The following is a 16,055-nucleotide window of genomic DNA, read 5'->3' as shown; positions in this document are numbered from 1 at the left end:
AACCGTGTAAACCACAAAGACAACTCTGATAACATTCAAAAACAGCTGTAAAATCCTTCTCAACCACTGTGTCCAGGCAAATGGAAACATTTTGGGCCCGATCCTATCCAACTTTCCACAACCGATGCAGCCACAATGAAGCCCCAAGGTAAGGGAATAAGAGTCCTATGGGAGTAAATGGTTCTTAAGATAATTGGGTCCCAAGTTATAAAACGCTTGCATTGAAACTCTATTAGTTAATTCTGCACAGTGAGAAATCATTTGGGATTTTTTTTTCCTATTCTGAATCTACTGCTACCAATCAACTTCATATCATGATTAACAGACCTTAGCAACAGATATTCTCCCAGTAGCGGTCCAATCCTAGCCATCTTCTGCCTTGATGGAGCATTGCTGCGCAAGATGGAGCGCATGATGGAACCGGCACTGTTTACAACATGTTTTTCACTGGCTAGCACTGGTGTGGTGGGTGCCGCACCAGTGCTAATAATAGATAGGATTGTGCTGTTAAGTGCAATGTTTGAATCTGACATTGCAGTCATTGGGCGACAGTCGGAAAGAAAGCATCTTGGGAAGTGAACGCTGGGCGGGTTCAATCATGCTCATTTAGAAAGGCTTTCGATTTTTGGAAGCAATTTCCAGAAGGCAGATAAATGTACTGTAGGATACTGAGGAATTAAAAAAGAACAAAAAAAAAAAAAAAAGGACAGTGGAAAGGAAAAAAAAAATTGCATGAAACAAGAGTGCCTGCCTGGATTCATCTTAAAAGCCTGTCATATCAAAAGAAAAGACTTGTTATAATAGGTAGTTTAATGATATAGTTCTCTTTCATGACAGGTCCTTTTCTGCCCATTTGTTCTAGAATACAAACCACTGCATTAGAGACACTTTCAGAGCTAGCAAAGCACGGAGGTATCTGTGGATCCCGACATTTGATTTCAGCAAAGTGAGATTTAACTTTGGTGAAGGGTGTTCATGAACGCAGGCAATTGAGCTCTTCCTGTCCAGGACCTAAAAAGCTATACATGCAAAAGCTGTGCCTTTTTGGTGTATTATTCAGTTCAATGTCATCGCTAGGGCGGTGCGCGGCGTGCAGGCCGCAACGGGTGATGTACGCGAGGGTGTGTGTGACACCACTACTCACCAAAATTTTTTAAATCTTGGTATTCTCAAATAATACCATCTTGTTATATATCAATCAATGTGCCGTTTCATGCAGAATGCAGGGAAACAAACCTTGTTGAAATATCTCTATTCTATCAAAAGTTATAGCCAAAAAAAAAACCAGTGGATGTGGGGCAATGGTACATCACCACACCCACTACTCAGGGCATTGCCCCGCCCACTGCATGGGAGGAGGTCCATCATAGAGGTGTTGCACTGACCTCCCACACCAAGTGATGCAAACTCTAGCAATGGTACATCACGACACCCTCTACCTTGGGCATTGCCCCGCCCACTACATGGGTGATCATAGAGGTGATCATAGAGGTGATCATAGACACCCATCATTGAGGTGATGCACTGGCCTCCCACACCAAGTGATGGAAACCCTAGCAACATCACTGATCCAGGCTGAAATTCTATCCACACTTTCCTGGGAGTAAGCCCCATTGACTATCATGGGATTTACTTCTGAGTAGGTAGGCATATGGTTGGACTCTCAGGTGCTTTTTTTTTTTTTAGTATGAATGAAGATTGGTAGAGGGGGTCCTTGATCTCATTCCATGAAAAAATCCAGAGGGATGGAAATCCTGATCAATATTAGAATTCGCTTTATTTCCCCTGCCTGTTTAAAATGCAGCTACTATATTAGTTACATTTCAGATTCTTTTTCAATGTAATTTCTTCTTAAGGTTTATTAAGCCTATTTGCATGAGAAGAAAAGGGCTGTAAACGTAATAATCAGGTTCTTTCTGGAAGATACCAGTGGAACTTAGGTTTTATAATAGATGCATTAATTTTGCTGTTTTCATCAGGGTTTTTGATAGCTGAGATAACACTTCCTCTCTGTCTGAACTATTACAGAATTAAAAACAATGTGCACACATTAAATGAAATGGTACAACTGCTTGTAGTGTTATATTGTGAAGACATGGGAATATTCTTGTCAAATGAACTTGCTTTGAAGATCTGAACAAATGCCTTTATCGGAATGAGGGACATAGATGCATGGGTCCCAGACAGATCAACTTTCCTACCTGTGTCAGTTTCACTGTGACCAGGAAAAGGGGGGGCGGATAGACAACCAGGGATGGACACGAGTTGACTGGACTCAACTTGCACAGAAACACTGATTTATGGATGAAAAGTCCATTATAGGGTGCAAGCCATGAGAAGTAGGCTCTCTCTGAATGCCAGATGCAAGGGAGTGGTATAATGGAAATGCACAAGATCCCTTGAGGAGATAGGGTGGGGTGTCAATAGTGGCCCCTTGATCTGGCAGGCAAGCATGGGGTTAACACCAGGGCCTTAGATTGCAGCTGCAGCCTCTTGAAGGCAATAGAGCCCTCAGGGATGAAAGCAGCATCTGATGAAGAAGGGAGCGTTTTGGTGGGTAGTAGCAGAAAAGCTTGAGGAAGGAAGGAGACTGGATTAATGGACTGAGGAATTAATGGCTGATGGACTACTGGAACTGCTGATGGACTAACTGACTAAAGGACAGATGGGTGAATGGACCCATGCTGGAACAGAGACTGCTGGAGATTGGTGTATGGCTACCATGCCCAAGACCTGCTGAGGACCAAGGTGTTGCTGTAGTGGCTGGAGAAGCTGCTGGCAGGAGAGGGGAGGAAGAAGGACTTCTGCAGATTGAACAGGCAAGCTACCCTGGTGGTGGGGTCCTGCAGTGGAGAACTGGTGCCATTGTTAGGGAAAGAAGGGGAGCTAATTAAATTAAAGTGGGCATAATTCTCTAAGTGAAGCTTAGACTGGGAATCTGGCAAAACAAGTGGCCACAGGATATAAGTATTATGTTATTTTGTCTTCTTCCAGAAGCATCTGGTGGGCCGCTGTGAGATACAGGAAGCTTTGGCCTGACCCAGCAGGGATTATGTTAATTCCTAAGGCTGCTTTTTAATTTTTTTTTTAGTGTGCTTCCCCATCTAGTGAGGCATACATACCTACAGCACTCAAGACTGAAGGCTTAAGGTTGAAGGCTAGGTCACAGTTAGAAGCTGGCAAAGGTTTCATGCCTTTATTGATTTCCATAGAGGTGCAATGTGTTCCATGGATGAATTCCAGCTTCGGTGGTGTAGAACAGGCACTGACTTAAGAAACAGGCAGGATCTGTTGCCCTGTTAAGGTCAGAAGCCAGACCAAACTCTAAATTGTTTTCCTGCAGAAGCGAAGACTTCTTGGGCTGTTCTGCTTTCGGTGTGATCATTGCTTTGGCACCGAGCGATAAAACATCATCTTGGATACTGCCATGCCGCTAGCATTTTGCAAGGGAGCCCTGCTCTACAAGGTATCAGTTTTGTCTTCATTAAAGGGCAGGAGGAGGGAAAATGATGGCACCTTTCATCTTTGAAACATGACATTCCCTATGCAATTTCTTGCTACTGGAGGAAAAAGGAATCCCATCTTCTTCCTCCCCTCTCCCCCATAGTTCATTGTCTTGAACAACTCTGTATGGATTGCCTGGAGTTGGAGGGAATTGAAATTGGGAAACGGCTCGCCCATTAGAGCACATCTACCAATCCGGTTCTGCTCTCCACTAATTGTTCAAATTTTAAAACAATTTTTAATAATGGCAAGAGGTTTCCAAGGTCACCTGTAAAAGCTCCCGCTTGAAATTGAGCCAGGCGGCACTGGAATTTCTTCCAAATTGTTATAAATGCTTCTGAACATGGGGGTGCCTTGAGCACAAAGATTAGTTATGCCTTTTGGAGAACAGGAAATGCAAGAGGTTTGTATAGGAAGTGATGACTTGAGGAGGGGGGAACTAGCCTTACAGTTGTATCAGGACGTAGTTTAAAGCTTGAGAAAGGTGGAATTTGTTCAATAGGTGGCTGGCTTAATAGCATCTAGACTAGTGGTTCCCAAGCCATGAGTCATGGCTCCCAGAGAACCTCAAGATATCTCCTTACCCCAAGGAGACCTCCAGCAGCCAAAAATCGCCAGTGGGATGCAGTATAGCCCAGATGTGTGGCTCTGCATCACCGCATGGGGATTTAGGTAGATTTGGGCTATGAGTTGATGGGACCTGCGTCCTGTTGCCACTCCCTTGTACCCGGCATTCTGAGGTAGCCTACTTCTAAAACCAGGAAGTTGCACAGACCCATCATGACTTATAACCTGTTATAAACTTTTCCTGCAGAAATCTGTCCGATCCCCTTTTAAAGGCATCTAGGCCAGGTGCCATCACCACATCCTGTGGCAAGGTGTTCCACAGACCCATTAAGAAATAAATATTTGTTTTGCCATGAATGAAATAGGCACCAAGTGGGTTCTATTTGGCTTATGTTTTCATTTGTTAGGCAATTCATCCAGACCCCTAATTCTTCCACAGTTGATTAGGAGCAGAAAGGTTTGAGCAGAAAGCCTTGGCGTCTAACCTAGACGCCTTTAAAATGGGATTGGACAAGTTTCTGGAGGAAAAATCCATTATGGGGTACAAGCCATGATGTGTATGCGCAACCTCCTGATTTTAGAAATGGGTTATGTCAGAATGCCAGATGCAAGGGAGGGCACCAGGATGCAGGTCTCTTGTTATCTGGGGTGCTCCCTGGGGCATTTGGTGGGCTGCTGTGAGATACAGGAAGCTGGACTAGATGGGCCTATGGCCTGATCCAGTGGGGCTGTTCTTATGTTCTTATGTACAAGAGGGATGGTATTCCAGCAGGTCTATCTCCTCCAATCACTTTTCTCACGTTGATGAGAAAAGCTATACCTGGTGGAGTGATCTTTTGTCCTCTTAAAAGGTATAAGAATTATTGCAGTGCCATGACCTGAAGCTGGTTTAGAGCCCAATCCTATGCATGTCTACACAGAATTAAGTCCCATTGTGTTCAACAGGTCTTACTCCCAGGAAAGTGCACATAGGATTACAACCTTATTGTCTGGCCAATCTTCACTTAGGAATTATGAGTTACTCTTTCCCTAGGTCTTTTCTGTCTTCCAGTCTTACGATATGTAAGTAGTTTCAGCATTGGCAGCAAATGTTGAGAAGTTCCTGGTGCTTCGATCTTGTAAAGCCAGCCATGCGAGTGACCTGATGATTCTCATTTCACTGTCACCACCGTGACCCTGGCTGCTGTGTCTTTATCCAAAAATTCCCTGCCACTTGATGTTCAGTTAATGGCTTCTAAATGTCAAGCAAAATATTGACCTCCAGTTCCCACTTTTGCCCCTGGTGAAAGTGTGTCTTGCACTTCTGCCGGGCCAGGAGAGACTCATCGACCAAATGCTCTGAATTGCTGCTACTGAGGACAGCAGAATTATCCCCGATACTGGAAAAATGTGTATCTTAAGTGAAGCAGTAGAAATGTACAAAATATCACGGCATTAGCCAGTGTGAAATGACATCCATTGTAGTCTTTTTAGTAAAGAAAAGATGAGCTTTGCTGCTGAGCTATTGAGAAAAAAATGAATGAATGGATAGTTGGATAGTGTGAATGTCACAGCCGATAAATTTATGTTTATAGTCTTAATGTCTGGAGCTGTAAAATGAATGCTCTGAAATGGATTTGAAGGAAGGTAGGAATAAACATTCACATAACGTTCCTGGAAACTCAAAACAGATAGTCACACTTGGCCAGAAGAATCTTTAATGGAAATCAATTGGCTTTTCCTTCTTACAGATTATCCAACAGGAACTCCTTAACAATGTAGTTTATCCTCACTGGTGAGTTTAGCTTCTTTCTCATGGTGATATGTTCCACTACAACCCACTACAATCCTCTTATGATGCATTTTTCTCCATTTCCCTGAGAACCCTGGCAGAGGACTCAGTAGCATAGTTCTGGGGAGGGCAAAACGATAAGTGCTGCAGTACGTACAATGTACCTTATTTTTCGCTCCATAAGACGCACCTGACCATAAGACGGACCTAGTTTTTAGAGGAGGAAAACAGGAAAAAAATATTCTGAACCAAATAGTGTAATAATAAACTATAACAGAATAACATTCGAACCATGTAAAGTGAACAGCAGTCAACAGTGGCATTAAGAACCGTTATCACTGTCATTAACAAATGGAGAGACTTAAAGGTTTGAGTACTCTAGTTTTCTGGAAACCCCGAGAACTCATCATCGCTAGAGTCAGAATTTATGAAGCTCACAAAAGCAGGTGCACACAAATAGGGGATCACATTATCTTTCTGCTACAATGATGTTCTGCCAAATCCCAATCCACTGGGCCTCGTGCCCGCTTAAGGCTGATCAGTCCCCCTTGTGCAACTCACCAGTGCAGCAAGCAAAAGTGAGTCCAGTTCCAGTCCACAGATGCCAAGTAAATCAGTCCCATCAATCAGAGTTGCCAAATCAGAGTCCAGAACCAATAAGCCAAATTACAGTCCAAGGTCAGTCAAATCCATCAGGGTATCCAAGTCCAGTCAGATTCCAAATTCAATAAACCCAGTCAGTCTCCTCGCCTACCTCCAACCTGCACTACTTCAAAACCCACAAACCCTTCCTGCCTCAGGTGCTCTTATATCCCTGAGGGCCCTATTGCCTTCCAGTGGCTGCAGCTGTGCAGCACACTCTGCTGGATGCCCAGGCCTTACCCTTAAAGGGGCCACTGCTGACACCACATCTACCTCCTCGCCAGTTCTTCCGTGATTCCAATACAAATGAGCAAGTGGAAAGTCCAACCACAACTTGAATTCTCAAGACACAACAAACCTCTGGATTTATGGTGAGAACCTAGCCTTACCTGGGGCTTGTGCAATAAGCAAACACTGGCATTCTGACCAAGGAGACAGTTTTTTCTTTGTGATGGGGGGGGGGGTGCTTAAATTCAGATGCTGGATGAGGTGAGTGAAAGTGCCCCTCCCCTGCTGTGTGAGTGAGTGTGTGTGTGTGGGGGGGCAGAGCATCTGTGTGTGTAAGAGAAGGGGGCAGCCTGTGTGTGTGAGAGAGGGGGGAAAGTGTTTGTGTTGCAGAGAAGTTGTGATGCTCCAGGCTTGGGGGGGAGAGAGAGGCTTTCCTGGGAGTAAGCCCCCCTGACTCTAATGGGACTTACTTCAGAGTAGGCATGCACAGGATTGGGCAGTGAGACTGCCACCCCACCCACACTTTCCTGGGCGTGAGCCCCAGTGACTCTGTGACTTACTTCTGAGTAGACACGCGGGCTTGCACAGTGAGACTGCCACCCCACCCACGCTTTCCTGGGAGTGAGCCCCAGTGACTCTGAGACTTACTTCTGAGTAGCCTCTGACTGGGAAGCAGAGCTGAGCGAGCGGGCAGGGGGCGGGGCCAGGGCTGGGGCGGAGTTTTTGTTTTGTTTTGTTTTGTTTTTGCAGTATTCGCTCCATAAGACGCACACACTTTTCCCCCCACTTTTTGGGGAGGAAAAAGTGTGTCTTATGGAGCGAAAAATACGGTAAGTGCCCCCCCCACTCATCGTCAAAGCCATTTTGGGCAGTGTCACCTGGGCCCAGCCCCGGTGGCCAGGGTCTCCTCAAGGGTAGGGGCCTCCTTGGGAGTAAATCGCAAGCACTGCCTAGACTGAGCTCCCAGGCAGAACATCTCCTGGAGAATACTGCCCATGACTTCATGGGATCTCCAGACAAAACACAGCACCAAAAAGGGTGGGGTTGGCTGGGCTTCATCAGAAGCCTGGGAGATATGTAGAGAGAGGTCACTCCTCCCGGGGCTGTGGCAGGGGAGAAGTGACTGGGGGAAGGGGAAGCAATTCCTTACCTCTTCTTGTTCCTGTGAGAGCTGAAAGGGTCCCTAGTAGTCCCTCTCTTTCGGAAGAGGCACACCTGAACAGGAACAGGTTGTTGTAGACCTTGGGGGTCTTGGGGGGGGCGGAAGCCCAACCAAGTGGCCAGACAGCCAACCAGCAGGGGCGTCCTGAACAGTTCAACCTTGTTGTATCAGCGTGGAGGAGAAATTCCTGTTGAGGACTATATACCAGGGCCCCTGTGGCAAAACAAAGCTCTGATGAATGTAAAGAGTATCACCAGCTTAAACCATTCATGTAGGCCAGGGGTGCCCAAACCCCAGCCCTGGGGCCACTTGCGGCCCTCAAAGCCTCTCAATGCGGCCCTCAGGGAGCCCCCAGTCTTCAATGAGCCTCTGGCCCTCCAGGGATTTGATGGAGCCCACACTGGCCTGATGCAACTGCTCTCAGCATGAGGGTGACTATTTGACCTCTTGCATGAGCTGTAGGATGAGGGCTCCCTCCACTACTTGCTGTTTCACATCTGTGATGCAGCAGCTGCAGCAAAGGAAAGGCCAGCCTTGCTTTGTGCAAGGTCTTTTATAGGCCTTGAGCTATTGCAAGACCTTCATTCATTCATATAAGTTCCATCTTTAATATCTACATTTATGTAAACGTATGTAAATTTATTCAAATTTTAAATGTAAATTAATTCTTTTTTCCCCTGGCCCCCAACACAATGTCAGAGAGATGATGTGGCCCTCCTGTCAAAAACTTTGGACACCCCTGGTGTAGGCCAATCTCCTGGTCTCAGTGCCTCCTTTAGCTCTGGGGTAAGTCGCCCCCAGGCATGAACCTCACAGGTAGTGACAGCAACATGCAGGCTCTCATTGAACTAAACAGCATCTCCTGTGCATTGCCGTCGCTGCCCAGAATGGCTCCGATAAGGAGTGGGAGGTGCAATTTACACAACACGTTGTGGTGCCAGAAGTACTTGCCATTTTGACCCCCCCCCCACACACACACACTACTCAGAAAACTTGCAATTCAAAACTCCATCCCTCTTGCCGATTGACCAAATTTAGTCCAGCACTTCCCAAACAGCCATATCTTTATATAAATGGTACCGCTTCTTTCTTCATCTTACACACCTTTCAGGTAAATGACATTGTGCAAAAATAAGAATTGTGTTGATACATCCGGTCCATCTGATAAAACCCCTTCAATCCAGCAGTTGCTATACAGCTGTCTCTAGGAAGCTCACAAGCAGCTTACAGTAGAGAAAGTTGCCCCATATTTGTGCCTCGGGTAAATCTATAGAGCAGTTGCGTATAGCCATGCAAATTCATACATTTGGTACTTATAAGGAAATAAACTGTCTGGCTGAAAGTATAAGTACTTCTACAGTTCAATCCCATCTGGGTTGATTTTCTGTGGGCAAGTCTGAGATCTGTGGATGTGAGTAGAGTGGGTCACTGGCCCACGGCAACCCAAAAGAGGCCTCTAGGGCTTTCCAATGAGGCTTTCCAACCATTGCATCACCTGTCTCCTTCCAGAATGGCTCTGATCTGAAGACAGCCATGCACAATTGCCAGTGGGAGCGACCAGCTTGTGACCTGCTATACGTGACATTGTGACCCACCAGTGGGTTGTGACCCACACTTTGGGAAACACTGGTCTAAGCGATTGATATTCAGCTGCAACTGTATTTTGGAAGCATTTTTATAGTGGTTCATAAGACAATTTCAGTCTCATGCGCTAATCCTGGATTTCTAGGAAGATGAAACCTCTCTTGCACGAACCAGATTTTCATTTACCCTTCTAATCTCCTATGATGAAAGGTGGACACTTGGTATGACCTTTGGAAGTTGTTTCATTCTACAGCTGGAAAGAAAACTTCCTTGTATGGCTGTTCTCACCTGAGTACTGGGTGAGCTGAGCACTGAGTACCTATGATAACATCCAATCTGATTGCCTTCTTATTTTATCTTACTTTTTTGTTAAGACCATTCTGTGAGCAATAAGCAGATTTTATAAAAGCTCAGGCTGTGCTAGTGTGATCTCCAGGTTGATTTAGCTCACTGCCATTTCCTACCTGTGCTGTTCACCTCTAAACTGTGAGGACCACAGGAACTGGTTTCAGATGTGTAAGTGATTCAATAAACAAACGTATAATATATTGAGTTGCTTCCACCCTTTTGGGTGATTCCTAAACATAGCACTGCCACTGGAGTGGATCCCCTGCAGAAATCGAGGGCCGACTGTACTCTAGGGCCTCAGGTAGAGATGCCTGGAACTCTTTGGGAATTTTGGGGAGCCTTCTCTAAAGGTATACCATTACCTCTCAATTCATACCTCAGGATTGTCTGTTAGATGAAATTCAGCTGCAGTGTTGTTTTTAAATGCCATCGTGATGGAAAAACTTTCATGGCAGTCTCCCTGTGCCAAGTTTGGTCTGCGTCCACAAACTCTGAAATGGCGAATGGAAGAATCCAGTCCATTGCTTGCAGAAGCTTATGCCGTGAGGTTATAATAATAATATATGTGCATGATATCCGCCCCTGCTAACTGGGCAAAGAGGCACATTTTAAGTGACTTGATGGCATCTGCGTCCATAAAAAAGATATTTTCATCTCTCTCCCCCCCCCCCCGGCCATAAAATGCTTCTTTGAAAGCCACATCAACTCATCCAGAATTATATGCATGAGAATCCTCATCTTTGCCTGCGAAATGAGAGGGTCTGCTCTGCTCTGCAGTGCAGTTACAAACAGATGTGCTCCCCTGATTTATGGCCGCGGTTCAGTTTTGTTCTGCAACAGAACTTGTGTGAGTTCTGTCAAAATTATTGGTTGCATTTGCAGTTGGCTAGCTTGACTGTTCATTCAGGCTCGCTGCTTAAAGGTGACCGGCAGCGCTTTTTATTTTGTAGCTTCTCCGGCTGCTCCCTTATTACTTCCAGGTATATGCCTTCAAATTGTCAGCGAGGTGCTGGAAGCTTCTCCTGCGTAACTACTCTTTGGAGAGCCGAGAACCGGCAAGCATGGAAGGCCTCCTCTGTGTTTATGAGAGCAAACAGCCGCAGTGTTACAATTCTGCCTCGAGGAGGATAGAAAGTTAGGTGGGCAACAAAGGCCCCTTCCAAAGTTTTTGGCAATGCATCCAGAGAAACAGCCATACAGAAGCCCTTTAGCCCTGTTGTGAAATTGTGAGCCGCTCTTGTGCGAACAGCGGAAAGCAAAATCGTAACTGTGGTTCATGCAAGGTTCAGTATTGCTTTTTAACCTCATTGCAACTCTGCAAATTCCACCCCCCCCCCCGTGACAAAGGTGAAACATGAGCATGCAAAGTAAGCATTGCAGCCTTAAAGCCAGATCCCAAATGGGTTTATTTGGAATGTTTATTATTCCGTGCAATGGGGCTGATCCCCTGGAAATGGTACTTTGCAGATGGCCGCCATATCCTAGCCACCTGCTTTGTTGAAAATGGATTCTCCAACAATGCTTCCAAATGCTATTTTGGTGTTACATTTGAAAATGAGGAACGCTGTTCAGAGCCTGGGGGAAAGGAGGGGCACAAGGGAGGCTAGAAGTATATAAATTAAATTTTAATTTTAAAAGTGAAAAAAGAAATATTATTGCCATTGGCCCAAACTGTCTGACAGCCCAGTTTGAGCTGGCTCAAACCTCCCTGCGCCAACTCTTGAGTATCGCAAATGCGTCATAAGGCACATTTGCACAGACTCGAGAACCGGTGGCAGCATCAAAAAGACATCCATCCAAAAGTCTGGCATCCAAAAGTCTGGCATCCATGCATCTTGCCAGTGCTGGATCCAGTCCCAGTGGGCACAGGTAAGTGTGGCACAGGTAAGTGTGTGCTGTGCAGTGCAGAATGTGGGAGAGGGTGGCAGGAGAATGGTGTGGAGGTGAGAAAGGGGTGCTTCTGGTTGGGGCAGGAGGTCTGGTCTAGAGGGTAGAGCCTCCATTTGCCTGAAGATAACATCCACAAGGTCGCCAGTTCGAGGCCACCGGCACCGTGCGACCTTGAAGCAGCTGACAAGCTGAAGCCAAGGTATTCCATCTGCTCTGAGCGTGGGAGGATGGAGGCCAGGATGTGAAACCAGATCGGAATGAAACATCTGGACTGTTGTGGTTCTTGAAAGCTAGAACCTTCTTTCAATTGTAAATATCCCTATTTAATAAGGGATTTAAATAAAGCCTGCCTATGTAAACCGCCTTGAATAAAGTCTTGAATAAAGACCAAGAAAGGCGGTATATAAATACCTTTATTATTATTATTATTATTATTATTATTATTATTATTATTATTATTATTATTATTATGGGGGAGGGCAGAACGGGGTAGATCAGGTCTGGGATTGGTGGCAGCAACACACACCGTATCCTAACCCCCACTCCTGAACCAGGCAGCCCTACACAGGTTCTTCAAATGTGTGCCAGCTAAATAGCTGGTGCAGATCCAAGTAGCCCCATAGGGCCAGCTGGGCTATTACAAGGGGTAAGAAACAAGAAATTAGTTCTTGTGGGAGAGAAAAAAAAAGACCATTCACAAGGCACTGGAATACAACAGGCTGGCAACAATGACAGTGACAGGCTGGCAATGATGATGAGTCCTTCAGTCGAAGCTTTGGCTTGTCCATTCAAATTTTAGCTCTTCCTAGTCTTCCTACTGTTGCCTGATAACCTTTTTAATTATTTGAATGCATGAAGTCTGGCATCCATGCAGGGATGGTGTGATCAGCTGCATCACATGGTTTTCACAAACCAGGAAGTGTGGGACTTCCCGTTTTGTGGAATGGGGCTATGTGAACAAAGAAGTTCCTTTCCTCCTATGGGGGAGATCTCAAGCATAATTCTGCAAGTTGGAACTCCGAGGTCTTCTCCCTTGACTTATCAGAAAGAAAAGATTCTCTCTCTCACCACATCTCACTACTGGACACCTGGGTTCGGGCGTGAAACCACCTCTGTCCTCCTGATGTGCAATCCACCCAAAACACAGTCACAGAGCAGTTCTAACTTTGTCTTTGAGCGGCTCTGCAGCAGCTGCACTGGCCGAGGGGTCACAAATGTGCCCTAACGCACCTGGAGAGCAAACAGCACCAGCGGGGAGACCTGCAGCACCCTGCCAACGCTGCATCCAGAAGATCAGCCATTGGCAGAGGTGAGCGAAGTGCAGGGTGGCAGAAGGGTGGAAGGAGGAGGACGACGACGATGGAGGTGGGAAAGGGGTGTTTCTGGGCAGGAGAAGGGTGGAATGGAGGCAGATCAGGCCCTGGAGGGAGGGGCAGGATTGGCAAAACAGGCCTCCACTATATCCTATCCTCTCTCCTGGACCTGAAGACCCTACTGGATCCTCTCTCCTGGATCTGAAGACCCTGAAGACAGGGCTGCTTGGACTTGTGCCAGCAAATTAGCTAGCACAGATCCAAGTAGCTCCATTGGGCAGGCTGGAGCGTTACTCTGGGTAAGGGGAAAAATATCCCCTTACTCCAAGGAGACCTCCAACCTGCTCCTACCAGGCGCTGGATACAGCAGAGGCCATGCAGTCCCATTGTGCCAGCGCTAGGTAGGATTGGGGCGCCCATCTTATTAAGTTCAATAGAAAAACTACTGCTGTCATATATTTATGGAAAGGGCGAGTCCATACCATCTTTCAGATCCAAACTTCCAAACTGGTTCTAGACAGCCGCCATTTCTCCAGCACAGCTACCAGTTGGCACAGAAGACCCCTCCAAGGAGACATACATTAATAGAGAACTAAATTATTTTCTAATTCTCAATTGACAACCCAAATTAATATATACTATATTATTATTGTCCTCAGTGATTGAGGGGCTGTCTAGATATCAGGCAATCTAAATAAATGTTGTCAGTATAAATTACTTGCCTAATTCAATGTTCATTCATGTGGCAAATCAGTTATCTCAAAAAAGGAAAGCATATGAGCTAATACTGGATTTCCTGGGCTCTAACCATGCTTTACATGTCATTGTTGGTACACAGAACGACTTGACTTCCCTTGAAAGGGCTCCCGACACCATTTTATAAATTTATTCTTACATCCTTACTTGTCATTCATCTATGGATGAAGCAATCTCCTGAATTTAGCTTGTTGATGTTAATAGGATGTAGCAGTGAAATGCCATTATTGGATATTGCATTGAAAATGAGATCTAGAGACTTCGGCAACAATGGGTGAAGATCTTATGATGACTAAATTTGGGATTTTATTGCTACTTCATTTATGTCTTGATTTAATATGGTAATTTCTTCCTAGTCAATCTCATCACATCAACGCATGATGGTTTTGAAAGTTTCAACATCATGTCCTCTGTAGCTTCCAGAAACTTTCCAGTGGGAACTTGTGGTAGAGGTATTCCAAATGAATGAAGACTCAAGGATAAAATCAATTCAGTTTGACCTTGGCATCCACGGGGGGACCCCCCTCCAGATAGATGCCAGAGGTTCCCAGAACCCCCATAGATACCAAAAACCGTGGATAATAAAATCCACGGGTGGGAGCTGGCATTCACACCCAGGAGGTGGTTTGAGACCCAGGGAGGCTGCATACAGCTCTTCTAGTTGTGTCTGGGAGATAGAAGTTGGCCTCCTGTGGGTTAAATCCACTGGCTCACTTAGCCCTCACCAGAGCAAGTAGGATGGTGTTGTGGGTTGCTTGGGGAAGTACTGTGGTGAGGAGAGGGCTGAACTGGGGGTGGGAGGGTGGGTCGCAGCAGCAACAACACACACCAAGATGTGTACACCAAATACACATCTATCCCCCTAATCCTGGCCCAATACACCTCCGGGGGGTCCTTGTACTTACACTAGCTAAATAGTAAAAAACCTACTCTCTAAACACTAGGGTCCCAATCCTGGTTAGAGCCCCTTGTTACAATTAAAAAAAAAAAGGTGGAAGCTGTAGTGACATTTGTGGTCTCAATTTCTATCATTCTTTCCAGTGTGTACCTGATCGTATAGATGTAGGTCATTTTGGTTGCGTAAAGAGCTGCTCTTACGTCAGTGTCTTCTGTTGGGCAAGTTCATCTTGGGGGTTTTACTCAGCGAATAGCTGCTTGATCTATTTCACATCCAAATAATGTACACTCGTGCGCAGAAGCACTTGTACATGCCAGAGGAATCCTGATTTGAAGGCTCTGTGTCAGAATTGCAGCCTATGATGTCTTTTTTTCTGCAATGTATTCTGTGCTGCATTCCCTAGAGAGTTCTGGGCAAATAGATGGTATTGCTCTGCCACTGCTTTGTAGCAAACACAAAATACTCTCCTTGATGCCCCCCAAAAGCCTGAATCGAATCAGGATCAGAGATATTGAAAATGAACCAGCAAGGAAGCCGGAGCACGGTGGCGTCTCAAGAGAAAGCAGAAAGGCCTTGAAAGCGGAGAGTAAATTTATTGCTGGGAAATGCATCCTTGAACTATTTTTTAGATCTCACAGCTGAATCCTCTCTCTCCCTCCCCATCAGTGCAGCCGCATCAAAAAGGTGCATGCTGCATTCGGGGAGGGGGGCGGTTTGGGAGGCTTGGGAGAGGAAAGGAGGATTATTTTGATTTATCTCTCTGTAAACCTCCCAATCACAAATTGGTATCCTTGGACCTGCACTAGCTCTTTAGCTGGCACAAATCCCTGAGGAGAAGGGCGGGGAGCCTGTGGATAGAAGGGATAGGATCCGGTGCACACAATTGTCCCTGGCTCCACCTCCTCCATTTATTTTCTGCTTCTGTTCCTATATTTATTTATTCCAATAAAAAATTAGAGTTGGCCCTCCGTATCCCTTTTTTTGTTTCACCCCCCATCCCACCCGGTGGATAAGGAATTATGCGGATGCTGGGGTCCACTCCCAAAACTAGCACAGTCAGACTGCAATCCTAACCACATTTACCTGGGAGAAAGCCCCACTGACTATATATAATGGGACTTACTTCTGTGTAGACATGCATAGAATTGAACTCTTTGGGCCCAATCCAGAGGCGCCCTTGGGCCGGCGCAAGTCCCTTGCGTCGGCCCAGGAGGGTTGCAAACATGACACAAGCCTCTGCGCTGACGGAGGCACCGAGCCTTGTGTCAGCCCAGCTGGGCCGACGCAAGGCTCTGGGGTGGGCAGGAGGGAGGCGGGAGGGAAGCGTTCCGGGGCAGCAGGAGGGTGGGAGGTGGGGGGCCTCCGGGATGGATGGGTGGGTGGGGAGCAGGA

This window comes from Tiliqua scincoides, chromosome 7 (genome assembly GCF_035046505.1).
Source record: "Tiliqua scincoides isolate rTilSci1 chromosome 7, rTilSci1.hap2, whole genome shotgun sequence".
Lineage (NCBI taxonomy): Eukaryota > Metazoa > Chordata > Lepidosauria > Squamata > Scincidae > Tiliqua > Tiliqua scincoides.
The sequence above is the reverse complement of the archived record's forward strand: the minus strand, read 5'-3'. Positions refer to the sequence as shown.